Here is a 13,293-nt window from a genome sequence, read left to right as displayed (position 1 = left end):
AACTGTCTTTCACTCGACAAGACACATACAATTCCCTGGCTAGAGTATGTTAAATTGACTTTGCACTCGCTAGGCATCCCAGAATTATATGTAAATACAAGCTCTTGTTCCAGATTCCCAAAAAAGAGGCTAAGGGCTTTATTTCTAGTAAAGTCTGCCTATGAAAGGAAGGAACATGTAGAAATGACTGTAAAACTTTAATATTTGATTCCACCTTTAACAGAGGCACATACGTGTACAAGGACGCAATAAGGATCCTACAGCATAGGTTTATCCTTTCAAGGGTTTGTGTTAATTTAATTCTTTTGATGCTGGGCTTTCCCACGAAAAAGTATTCCTTTAGTGGTCTGAGAAAATGCACATGTGATAATCTATCCATGCAATCTGACCCCCACCTTTGTTTCTTTTGTCAAATCTATAAGGAACAGAGAGCCAAATACATTTTACCTCTTTTAAGGCGGTTCAATTTCAACCAATGTCTTATTGCTATGTTTTTCCCGAAGAAGCCCCACAATCCTTACGAATGTTTCTGTGTAGAATCATTCCTTTGGGCCTGCAAGCGAAGGATACATTTCCTACAATTGAAAGCTATGTTAACCCTTAGCTCCACCCCTTTTTGAGCTTTCAAAGATATTTCGAAAACCACGCGAATTAGGCTTGGTATGACATATCAGTTGTATAACATATGTAAAATTTTAAATGTTTTTGATAAGAATCCAAAGGATGGTTTTTGTTCTAAACCACTTTTTAGCTCTTTATTATTTAATTTGTTAATTGGGTACCTTTAGCACCTTATCTGATCCTTTATTGCGTTTATTACACAAAGTATAGTGACTGAATTGCAAATTCTTGCACAGTTCAAAACCTTCAATACAATACTCCACTGTGCTGGGGTTATAATTTGTGTCGGGGTTATAATTTGTACCTTGCTATTTTGCTTAAGAACGATAGTATTATCTTAACATGTATACTTTTATGACCTATTTTTTTTTATTAGATCAAATAAAGTTTATTGAATTGAATTGAGCAGAAAGAGGGAAAATAAAGGCCAGAAACGAGCAGAAAGAGAAAAAATAAAGGTCAGAAACCTGCAGAATGAGGAAAAATGAAGGTCAGAAACGACTAGAAAAAGAAAAAATTAAAGGTCAGATATGAGTAGAAAGAGGACAAATAATAGCAGAAAGAGTAAATGTCACGGACAGAAAGGGCAACAATATAGGTCAGAAATGAGAAGAACGAGGAAAAATAAATGTCAGATATTAGAAGAAAGAAGCAAAATAAAAGTCAGAAACTAGCAGAAAGAGGCAAAGTAATTGGCAGAACGAGCACAGAGAGTATTTGACTGGCTCGCCTCCTCTGCTTCAGTCTCTTGGTGCTTGGTGCTTCAGTCTCTTGGTGCTGGAAGTTTGAAGTAGTTGAATTCTCTGCACCAATTCAGATGCTGAGCAGCACCAGGAGTGGCTGGAATGGGCTGCCTTGATGCTCCTACATGCTCTGTGTGCCTGCTCTCCACCCAACTGTCTGAAACAGCTGGTTGGAGAGGTTTACCCTGCGCGTGTCAGTCTGGCCGTTGCAAGACAGACAGCCAAAATTACATGTTCAGTGTAAACTGTTGGAGTGAGCACCACTCCCCTGCTCACCTCCTGCTAACACAGGTCTTTGTCTCCGACCTCTGGGACGGCACACACTTCCTGGCATGAGGTCAGATCTAACACCGGGCGGAGCGGGCGGAGTGCCTCTACGCGGAGTTCCACAGAGTTGGAAAAAAACTCTGTGGAACTCCGCTCCGCTCCCTCCCCCTCCCAAAGTAATTTTAAAGTAAGAAAAAAGGCACTTACCTGCAGTGACTGCCTCCTCCTCGCCATGGCCGCTCTCCTTCCTCTTCCTCGCCATCCTTCCTCTTTGATAACCCCTTCGTTGTACGTCTTGCGCATGCGCAAGACGTACAACGTAGGGGTTATCAGAGAAGAACAACGGCAAGGACAAGGAAGGAGAGCTGCCATGGCGAGGAGGAGGCAGTCACGGCAGATAAGTGCCTTTTTTCTTACTTTATAATTACTTTGGCAGGGTGGAGGGGTTGGCTAACTACCCTCCGCCACAGAGTTGTAGTTTTGCCTAAACTCTGCGTTCACTACAGAACAGCAGGCGTATGCAAAACTACGTAAACTCCGCTGGCGGAGCTTACGTAGTTCTTAGTCAGATCACTGTCTTGGTGGCAAACCCTCTGAAAAGCCCACCAAGGCACGAGAACACTGGGTTCACTTGGTGGGCGCTGTCTAAAGTGCCACCTAGGTACATGCTGGGTAGTAAACCCCAACACCACCATCGTATCAGGGGTTAAAAAGCACAGTGTTTGCTACCAAACAAGAAACAAATCGACCGTTCTTTAATGAATTTGACATCTGGGGTATGTCCAGTGTCCACCCAATGTTATACTATGGATGGTCTATCAATCGCATTAGAAATACGTTGAGAATGCTACCACAGGGCACTATATGCTTACACATATATTCCCACATATATAATATACTGCATAACAAACACCTTGACTCCTGGGCTATAGGAGGCCTACCTTTGGGGTGACTGACATATACTGTTAGAACTGGCCATTTCTGGTAGGCTAAGGCTGACGCCAAAGCCAGGCAGAAACCACCATTCTAGTCAGGGCAAGGAAGTCACACGCCAAGATAACCCCTGCTCACCCCCTTGGTAGCTTGGCACGAGCAGTGAAGCTAAACTCGGAGGCAATGTGTAAAGCATTTGCGCCAGCGCACAACAGCAACAACATCCTAGGCACACCACAAAAGGAACTCCACACAAGGTTATATTAAAAAAACTTTTGTATTGTAAACACACATCAGATAAAAATCACACATGTACATTGTGCCAACTGGCACGGGCAACATTCATAAGGGATTATGTACAAGTCAGGGCCACATGGGCTACTGTCAGAATCAACACTTTGTAGATATAGAAATAGCACTTATAGAACTTAGAATAAGTATAGCAAAAAAAATATAACAGTTGTAAATCACATCCAGTAACTACTGGGGACAGGTAAGTACCACCTACGCAACCCTAAACACCTTAGGAGAATGTCACGCAGGGGACCAGGACCTCACTGTACTAAAAAGAACAACCACCTAAGTAACACACAGCATTTAGGGGTCTAGGAAAGAACACATTACCCATGATGCATAAATATACATTCAGAGGTGTAGTAAAGGGAAACACATGATGCATAAACCTACACATTCAGCGGTGTTAAGAATAAAGCACATGATGCAATAAAATACATTCAGAGGTACCAGAACAATACAATAGCGCAAAAGTCACATGATGTCTAAAAACATTCAGAGGTGCAGGAATAACACATGATGCAAGAAATCACATTCAGAGGTGCAAATAACCATACAATTGCGCCAAACTAAAAATAAGCCACCACCTGTGGCAGTCCCTAGGCCAACTGGCCTTGTTGGGGCTAAGACGCCCTGTGTCTCAATGTCAGGGGCCTAAACGGTGCAGGTGCCCCCTACTTGCTGGGCACCTGTGAAATCCCAAGACCTAAACGGTGCAGCTGCCCACTAATTGCTGGGCAGCTGGGAGAACCATCAAAGAAACTGCGACAGGGTCCTCGCTGACCCTTGGGCGCACACTGTACCCACTGTGGGAGCCACACAGGCTCTAAAAGCAAGTTCCTCACAGGCAGGAGGGGGCGGGCACCGGCAATATGCCCCGGCGCCCCCTCTAACTAAAAGTGGCCAAACGCTGGAGCCACACAGGCTCTTAAAGTAGGTATGGCCGTTGGAGCCCTCAGGCTCTGCAGACAATGGCCCCTCGAGCCTCGCTGGGCTCGTAATTACAACTGCCCCCTAGAGCCTCCGTGGCTCTAAACACAATCTGGGCCCTGAGCCCCTCGGGCTCTAAATTGCGAAAATGCGCCCCTACACCGGGAAGCGGCCCGCTGCCAGACGGGGCCGCTCTACATTTCCATTGGAGACCCCCGCCCGAGACGCCCGCACTCACCGGATGCCTGCTGTCAGGCGGCGACTTCACTGGGGCTTCTTCCGGCGGGGGGAGCAGCGCATCTCCTCTCTTGCTGCGGCATCTCCGCTGCATGTAACTGGACTTCCGGGGCTCCCTCCATCACATGGGAGCCCCGCACTACTCGCGCTGTGTCCTCTCCTCTTCGTGGCGGCCCCGGGGCTCTCCATAACTCACCGGAGCCCCGGACCGCGAGAGACCAGCTGCACTTCCCCTCTTCCTGCCGAGGCCCAATCCCAGCGCGGCTCACTAGGACGAGCCCCCGGGTGACGAGGCACTGCTTCCGGCGCTGGCCAATCACAGCGCGGATTCTCAGGACGAGCCTCCCCCAGCCAGCCAATGGCTGCGCGGCTCTCGAGAAAGCTTCTCTCCGGCGGCCATTACACAGCTGGGGCAGCGGCGGTGATTCCGACTGCAGAAGCAGCAAATGCCGGGTGGGCACCGGCCTTAAAAATAAATCGCTCCCAGCGCTCGGGAAGTCCTCGGTTTCGCTGGTCATGCCTGGTGGGCACCAGCCTCTGCAAACAAAGCGCTCTTAAGCGCCAACGGGCAATCCACGGCGCTCCCAGCGCTAGCAAACAGACAGAGTGCTCCCAGGCGCTCAGGGAGACCCACAGCGCTTCCAGGCGCTACAAATACGAATCAAGCGCTCCCAAGCGCCAGCAGGCAGCAAAGAGGGTTCAAGTAAAAATAAAGCGCTCTCTGCAGGGAAATGCAGCTTCTCCATGCTGCAAAAGGTCCCAGAGCTTCCCAGGGGGGCAAAGCCAAGTCCCCCCATCAGCCCAGGCAGGGCAGAGGGGTCCCCCAGAAGTCCAGGAAAGTCCATCAGTAACTACCATGGGCATACATATTCCCCATTCATTCCTATGGGAGGGCAGGTCACTCACCACAAATACACAGAGAGCACACGCACTTTACACTGTACCACAGTGAAAAAAGTGCGCAGAGGCCTAAAATCACTAACCCAGGTTCCAGAAACAGGCTAGGAAAAAGCAAAAAGTCTTGGGGTGAACCTGCCAAAAAGGGCCTGGTCCAACATATACTATATGCAGTGAGGTGACCCTGTCACACCTGATGTGTGCAGGGTCAAACTCTAACTGGCAAGCTGCTTGAGCTGGGCTAGCATGGCAGATCTGCAGCCTTTGGTTTTACTTAGGTCACTCAGGGTGGCTCAATAATTACTGCAGCCCTTGTCACCCTTTTACATCCCTGCCCTGGGTGCCACTGGTACCATATACTAGGGCCTTACAGGGGTGTACAAATCCTTTGCCAATGGTGTGTACCAATTCACAATTACAGTTTAAGAGAAAGCACTGGTGCTGGGCCTGGTTAGCAAGGCCCAGCACACTTTCAGATCAATTACCACAGCATCTAGCAGCAAAAGGTGGGGGGATGAGTATCTAAAAAGGGCACTTTACAACACAAATCCTTTGGGGTGGGGGGCTGCAAGAAATGGAGTGTGGACACCCTTATAATGCCCATACATTTTCAGTCACCAACCACTATGTAGAAGTACTTCATCTTTGCTGCCTGCATCCATATGACATCAGCAGTAGTTTCCGTGATACATTTAGCGGCAAAGATAACAAGCACTGGCTTTGCCAATGTGTTTAGCCATATTGTACACCAGCATAGCTGCTTTTCAGCATGACTAAAAGTTAGTGGTGTAAAAGAGAGTGGCATGGAGAGGAATGAAGTGTCATATACTGGAGTGGCGTAGAGTGTAGTGTTGTGGAGTGTCATGGAGAGGTATACAGTGTTGTGAGGCTTAGAGTGTCTTGGAGTGGCGTGGACTGTCGTAGGCTGGAGTGGACTGAGTGTAGTGGTGTACAGTGTCGTAGAGTGTAGTGGAGTCAAGTGGAAGGGCATAAAGTTGAGGAGCTTACAGTGAAGTAGAGTGTTGTGGAGTAGTGTGTCATAGAGTTGAGTGGCAAAGTCTCGTGGAGTGGTGCAGAGTGGAGTAGAGTGTTGTGGAGTGGTGAAGAGGGAGTAGCAGTACAGTGGAGTAGTGTAGTAGAATTTTGTAGAGTAGAGTATAGTGTCATAGAATGGAGTGGCATGGAGTAGAGTGTCATAGCATTGAGCGGCATAAAGTGTCATGGAGTAAAGTAAAGTAGAGTAAAGTAGAGTGCAGTGGCGTAGAGTGAAGTGGAGTGGCATAGAGTCGAGTGGTGTAGAGTGGAGTAGAGTAGAGTGGTTTGGCATGGAGTGTTGTGGATGGAGTAGAGGAGTAGAGTGGAGGGGAATAGAGCGAACAAGCATAGAGGAGTGGAGTGTCATAGAGTAGGGTGGAGTAAAGTGGCATTGAGTGTTGTAAAGGGAGTTGCATAGAGTGAAGTAGATTGACATTGAGAGGAGTTGCGTAGAGTATAATAGAGTGGAGGGGCTAAGAGTGGAGTAGAGTTTGTAGAGCAGAGTGTCGTAGAGTGAAGTGTCGTCAAGTGGAAAGGAGTACAGTGTCGTATAGCATCATGGCATGGAGTAGAGTAGTGAGTCAGAGTAGTGTTCAGTAAATTTGTATGGAATGGCATAGAGGTAGTTGCGTAGAGTGTTGTAAAGTCGAGTGGCATGGAGTGGAGGGGCTATAGAGTGTCGTGGAGTGGGGTGGGGTAGATAGAGTGTCATAGAGTGGAGTAGCATAGCATGGAATGGAGTAAAGTGTCAGAGTGGGAGTAGCAGAGAGTGGTGTGGCCTAGAGTGGAGGGGCATAGATTGTAGAGGTGTAGAGTGGATGTGAATGTCATAGTGTGCCATAGAGTAGAATGGCATATATTAGAGTGGCGTAGAGTGGAGTAGCATTACCAGTTGTCTGTGGACTTGGAGTAGTGATGGAGAAAGTGTTAACAGGGCTTGTGGTTACTTCCCTAAAGTTATTGAAGACCAAGTGTGAAATATACCAAGTGAGTTGATGGAGAGGCCTAGCATATCTCGAAGTTGAGAGGTATGAATGATGTTTGTACTTGTATTCTGCACTGTCTTGAAGTGCTACCGATGGCTCTACAGTAAGTTTCGTGGACACTCTCTGGATTGGTGTCTCTAAAATGCTGGTATGACTGGTGCAGAATAAGTTCTATTCAGGAAGGGTCTACTAGACTTGACCCTGCTCTAACTCTACGAGCATTTTAGAGATACAAGCACATTGTGAAAAACCTATGGATTTCCATAAAGACCAGTCACCCAGCAGCTATGGTCTGTACTAAAGACAGGCATACTTTGGTTAGGATGCCCCTCATTCCTCTGAGCACCAGTGCACTCAAAGTACCTCTGTGATTACAGGTATCTCAGTTCCTTTCTGCATTCCTAATCTTTTGTCTTTCTTTCACTTTTTTCCCCTCAAATGTTTCCACACTCTCTCCTTCCCATCATCCCTCTCACTCATACTTATGTTCTTTCTGCCTTTTTTCACCTATCTACCTCCCCTCCAAAGCTTAGCTCCATTTCTTTCCATTTGCCGTCTCCATTACTGCTTACACTTACTCTATGTTAAAATCTACCCTCTCCCTTGCTCCATATTTTATTTCTACCTCTTACGTCCCATCCTGTTGATTTCTTCATTTGTGTCCTTCATATATTTTCTCTTTTCCTTTCCAGTCCCTTCTGATTTTTCAAATCTCTCATTCCAATATATTTTCTTTTTCTTTTCCATCTTCTCCGTCTCATTTTTTCTTTTTGTCTTTGTCCTTCCTGTTTATGGATTTCTCTCAGTACACTCAAATTTCTACTCTACATTGCTCTTTATCTTTCCTCTTGTTTCCTCCCTTTCGTTTCACATCTCTTTCCTTTCCATTATTGGTAGAGAAGTGTGGCTCACTGGTTAGAGGAGGTAGACCCTGAAGCAGAGGTCAGACCCGGGACCAGGGTTCAATTCCCGACGCGGCAGGGTCTTGAGCCCAAACTATCCACGGACTCAATAATTCTCGTTTTGGTGCCTACTCGAATCACGGGTTCACATTCTGCAGCTATGGGCATCAGCCTGCTTAATCTCCACTACGGCCCCCCCGCGGCGGGATGCCTGGCTTTCACCTTGGGGATGCCCAGTACGGGTATCTCACAGGGAAAAGCCAGGACGGGTTCCCAAGGCAAGCGCCGAGATGCCTACGGGTAATCGAGCGCTATATAAGAACGCATAATAATAATAATAATAATAATAATAATAATTATTATTATTATTACTGATCATCCTATATTTTCTCCATTCTTCTCCCATCCTCTCTGTCATTCATATCTCCTACTTTTTTTCTCTAATCCTGTTGCTATCTTTCGATTATGCCATATTTCTCTTGCTGTGTCTGCTCTTCCTTTATGCTATATAATGTGTATCGCCTTGGTTTATTTTGACACCTTCCCCATGCATTCTCTCCTTTTTTAACCCACTCTCCCTTCTCTATCACCTTTCCAGCTGTCCTCGTCCTTACAGCACCTCTTTTCCTTCTACATGTATCTCCTTTATAATTTCTTGCATTTTCCTTTTCTGTCCCACCGTTGCTTCCTTTATTGCTCCTCTATTGTTTTCTATACTTTACTTTACTTTCTCCTCGTTCTGTAAAACAAATCGTCTTTTTATTTAAACTATAGAAACCACTGCATACAATTCCTTGAGTTTATAAACTCTGCAGTGATTAAAAGCTTTAATCACTGCAGACTATGCATTTTTAGACTAAGAAAATAGCTCCAAATGCCCACTTTGCCCCGTCACTGAACTCTGTAGAATCTGGTGGAATTTGAATGTAATTCCGCATAATTCCACAGAATCAAACTCCGCAGATTAGTCCACCCCTACTAACTTGCACATGTCCCACGCATCCACAGAAGCAGATCCTTAGGTGGAGCCTTCCAAAACATCGCTCCTAAAGCATGGCACAACCTCCCACTTCACATTAGAGCCTGCTCCTCTCTTCCTGAATTATGCAAGAAGTTGAAGATCTTGCTTCCCGTCCTGAGATTAGCCTCACACATCTGCGAAGTGTCTGGATAGCCTATGGTTTATAGTATGCTATACAAATACATATAACATAACATGGGGTCTGAGCCTCAGTGTTATTTTTCCTGCTCTCCCCAGGCCCGCAGCTGCTGAATGTACCAGGAGATGATACAGAAAAAGCAAACACTGCACCATGCACACATATTAAATTGTCACACTACTTTCATCGCAAACCAGTTTTGGTTAAAATGTTTAACTCTGATTTAGTATGTGTGTAATATGTAAATATACATGTATAGATATATACTCATAAAATGCCAGATTTATGCATTCTAAACAAACGTGGGTATTGCTAGACCAGGCGTCTCCAATGAGTAGCTCGTGAGCTACCAGTAGCTCTCCTGCTACCTGTAAGTAGCTCGCCTGTGTGCATCTCAGACTACTAACATGAAAGCCTTTGCTTGGTTATATTATTATTTGTATGCCAAAATTAACAAGCATTTACCATGCAATGGTTTCGCCTTTTGAAAAGTTTGAGCTATTGGCATTGTAAATGACAATATTTTTATTTATGTGTTGGTTTTGAAAATAAATAAATAAATGGCATTGTCATTTACAATGCCAATAGCTTAATCTGAACTTGAACTGAAAGGGTAAAAATAAACACCATTTTAAATAGTTACTTCAGAGACGAGCACTTACACATGTTGACCTTCCAGGCACCCAGATCTCACCTATCTCTTTAAGAAAGCCTTTGCAGGCCTTTTCACTAAGCCCCAGGGTACCCAGTTTGAAGAACGTCTCCCATGACATCCATCACTCTCAACTAGACCGGTGTTTGAGTACTCCCCACTGTGATCTGTAATTTCAGCGCTACGAAGCTATCGAAAGTTGACAGCGCTTTACAAAACACCTAACACATTAAAATAAGATTACATCCACAAAACCCCGCATTTCTTCAAGAAACACACGCACATATTGATAGAAATTCCAGTGAAACTACACGCTTCAGGAGGGGAAAAAACAGCACCCAAAGGTCCACAAGAACATAAAAAGCCCACTTGAAATGTTGAATAAACTGTCAGTACGGCTCAAAAAATGTTTTACGTCTCAGTGCACGGGAACCTGCAAAAAGGTCCAGGGTACTAAAGCAAGCATCACAATAACGCCGGCAGCGAAATTAACATGATGTAAAACTGCACTTTAAAAGCCTATGTGAGATTATGAACGGCCAGCACTTGTCACGAGCTGCAGGAAGACGTCACGACTTTCTCTGAGGTCTGCATTCACTTGTGCATGAAATGTTTAAGACTGTTTTCAAAGATTAAACGCGTGTGTCTCGGGCTCCCGGGGTGTGCCCCCCACGCACCTCCACCCTCGCGCCGACCTCTCACCTATTAAGTGTGAGTTCAACCCCCGTGCACTCCGGGCTCCAGCAGCTGGTCTCACAACCCAAACGTGTCAGCATTCCTCGCTCTCCCGTCTCACACACACAAGCACAGCAACATGCACAGCACACACAGCCGGGGCAGCACGCACCACGCTGGACGAGCACAGGAGGAACCGCACGTCCAACAAACAACCAGCAGGTAAACAAGGAAACCAGGAGTGTGTGAAGGGGGGAGAAGAGGACGGCAGGTGAGCTGGGGGTGAGGGGGGGTGGGCGGGGGGACAAAGGGATGAGGGAGAGTGAGACACACGGACCTGCTTCAAAAGCCTAGTGACAGAGGTTCAAAGCCACTGACAGCAGCTGCAGGGCGCACAAACCGCACGAGAGCTGGTACCCTGAGTGTAATGGGGGGTCAGCACGAGGGTCGCATCAGTCCCGGGGCACGGGGAGCCCAGCCCCTCTTATGTCCCGCCCTCGCTCTTTGCATCCTGTTTGCTGTGTTACAAACACACTGATGATGCATATGAGTAAAAACATATTTTACTCAGTACTCGCACACATCTGCATTTCTTGTTATCATTATTTTTAAATCTCAATTAATAAATACATTTTGGAAACAATTCCCCCCTTTAACGTAATGGCCTTCCAAAGCCTGCCTTCGATTTTTGTTTTTACCCATTACAATAGTATTTTTCATGACATCTCTAGTCATAAATGACCCAAAACATAACTCAAGATGAGGCTCCAACGACAAGCTCTTTCTCTCTCAGGGAGGGTCATCTGGCCCTCGTGACGCCGAAAGACACCTTATAATCGAATTCTTGCTATAAATTCTTCAATAAAATATATGTTGGGATTGTTAATGTGCTGCTGTGAAACGGGCGAATGAGAGAAGCATCGAAAGAGCCTTAGATTCCAAACACGGCTCGAAGGCCGGATATTAACATTTAAACCAAAGATATTTCCTTTGCAAAGACCGAGCACATGAAGGGGGGAGGCAGAGAAACCCGGCCCGAGGCGGAGCGATGGGCCCCTCCGGCCGCCAGGGGCCCTCCCAGGGGCCCCTTCAGACCTCGCCAGGCTCTCCCTGTCTGCTGTAAGCTGTGTCTACACATTATGACCCCGTGTGAAACAAATGTTATCTTCACATTTGAGGCCAGAGGGAGACCCAACCCCCCCCCCGGGGGTCCCGGAAGGACAGATGTGCGAGTCCCGCTGCGCGCAAAGAGACAACAAGCATTTACAATGCAATGGTTTTGCCTTTGTTAAAGTTAGAGCTATTGGCATTGCTCTTGACATTATTTTTATTTATGTTTTTTTTTAACATAAATAAATGGCATTGTCATTTACAATGCCACTAGCTTTATCTCTCGCAAATGACACACACAAACACACACAGAGCCCCCCCACACATACACCCACACAGAGCCCCCCCACACACACAGCCACACAGAGCCCCCCACACACACAGCCACACAGAGCCCCCCACACACACAGCCACACAAAGCCCCCCACACACACAGCCACACAAAGCTCCCCACACACACAGCCACACAGAACCCTCCACACACCCACACAGAGCCTTCCACAGACACCCACACAGCACAAGCAGGCAACAGGGGCACACGGAGGCACAAGCAGGCAACAGGGGCACACGGAGGCACAAGCAGGCAACAGGGGCACGAAAACGGAGGCACAAGCAGGCAACAGGGGCACACGGAGGCACAAGCAGGCAACAGGGGCACACGGAGCCACAAGCAGGCAACAGGGGCACACGGAGGCACAAGCAGGCGACAGGGGCACGAAAACTGAGGCACAAGCAGGCAACAGGGGCACACGGAGGCACAAGCAGGCAACAGGGGCACACGGAGGCACAAGCAGGCAACAGGGGCACACGGAGGCACAAGCAGGCAACAGGGGCACACGGAGGCACAAGCAGGCAACAGGGGCACACGGAGGCACAAGCAGTCAACAGGGGCACAAGCAGGCAACAGGGGCACACAGAGGAATAATAATCAGCGCCAGGACACCTCCGGGTAATTCAAATGCAAACTGTGTGAATATTCTAAAATAGCAAACTTCACTGAAAGAAAGGAAACGCATCCAGCTATGAATTAAAAGTTCCCTTGGAAAACGCTGCATTAATACCTGGGATAACCTGGGGCTCTAATTAGTTGAGCAGCAATGACACAAGCACATTGACAGAGGGATTTGTTGCAAAACCTTGTTTGTTTGGATCCTTGATTGTCAAATTTGTTTTTGTAAACCTTGTTCAATGTGCACACGATTCTCGGTTACAAAAGGAGCATTTTGTGACCGAGGGTAAGCGGCTTCTTATTAACTTCCCCTTTGGATCTGTGTCAGAGCTTCCAGGCTGACATCTTTACAAGCTCATTATTTTAATAATCAAAGCCTGTCAGTTCTTGTAATCTCATTATCCGATCAATCAAGCATAGTTAGCGTTCTTCAGAATTACTTGAGATGGTCTTCCCCGTAATGTATACTATCATTGTAAGAGCAGCACAAGAGTCTAAATATCCTAAATAATCACAGTTTGCCTATAACATTGTTCTGGTTCACTATAACATGTCACCCTTGCGCTGTCAGGCACTAGACATAAGACGAAGCCACATTTAAATCCAATTACACAGGGTTTCCTTTAATTTGTAAAAAAAAGTTTGCAATGTCTTTCCTTTATGTTACGGAAGCAGTTTTATAAGGAAAAATTGAGCCACTCTTCCTCTTTACATGGAACGGTGAAGTTCTTTTTTGATGACATTGACTGACCCTTATCAACCTCACCTGCCCCCTTCAAATGGGTCTCCCGGGCTGTGTAAACTATTTTTACATGGAATAATAGTGCTCGGGAATGCCCTAATTTCTATATGCCAAGATGCGCTTCATTTAGATTGTCATCACGCTCTTGATTGAACCCATC

Source organism: Lissotriton helveticus, chromosome 5_1, assembly GCF_964261635.1.
Source record: "Lissotriton helveticus chromosome 5_1, aLisHel1.1, whole genome shotgun sequence".
NCBI classification, from domain to species: domain Eukaryota; kingdom Metazoa; phylum Chordata; class Amphibia; order Caudata; family Salamandridae; genus Lissotriton; species Lissotriton helveticus.
This window is presented reverse-complemented; position numbering follows the sequence as displayed.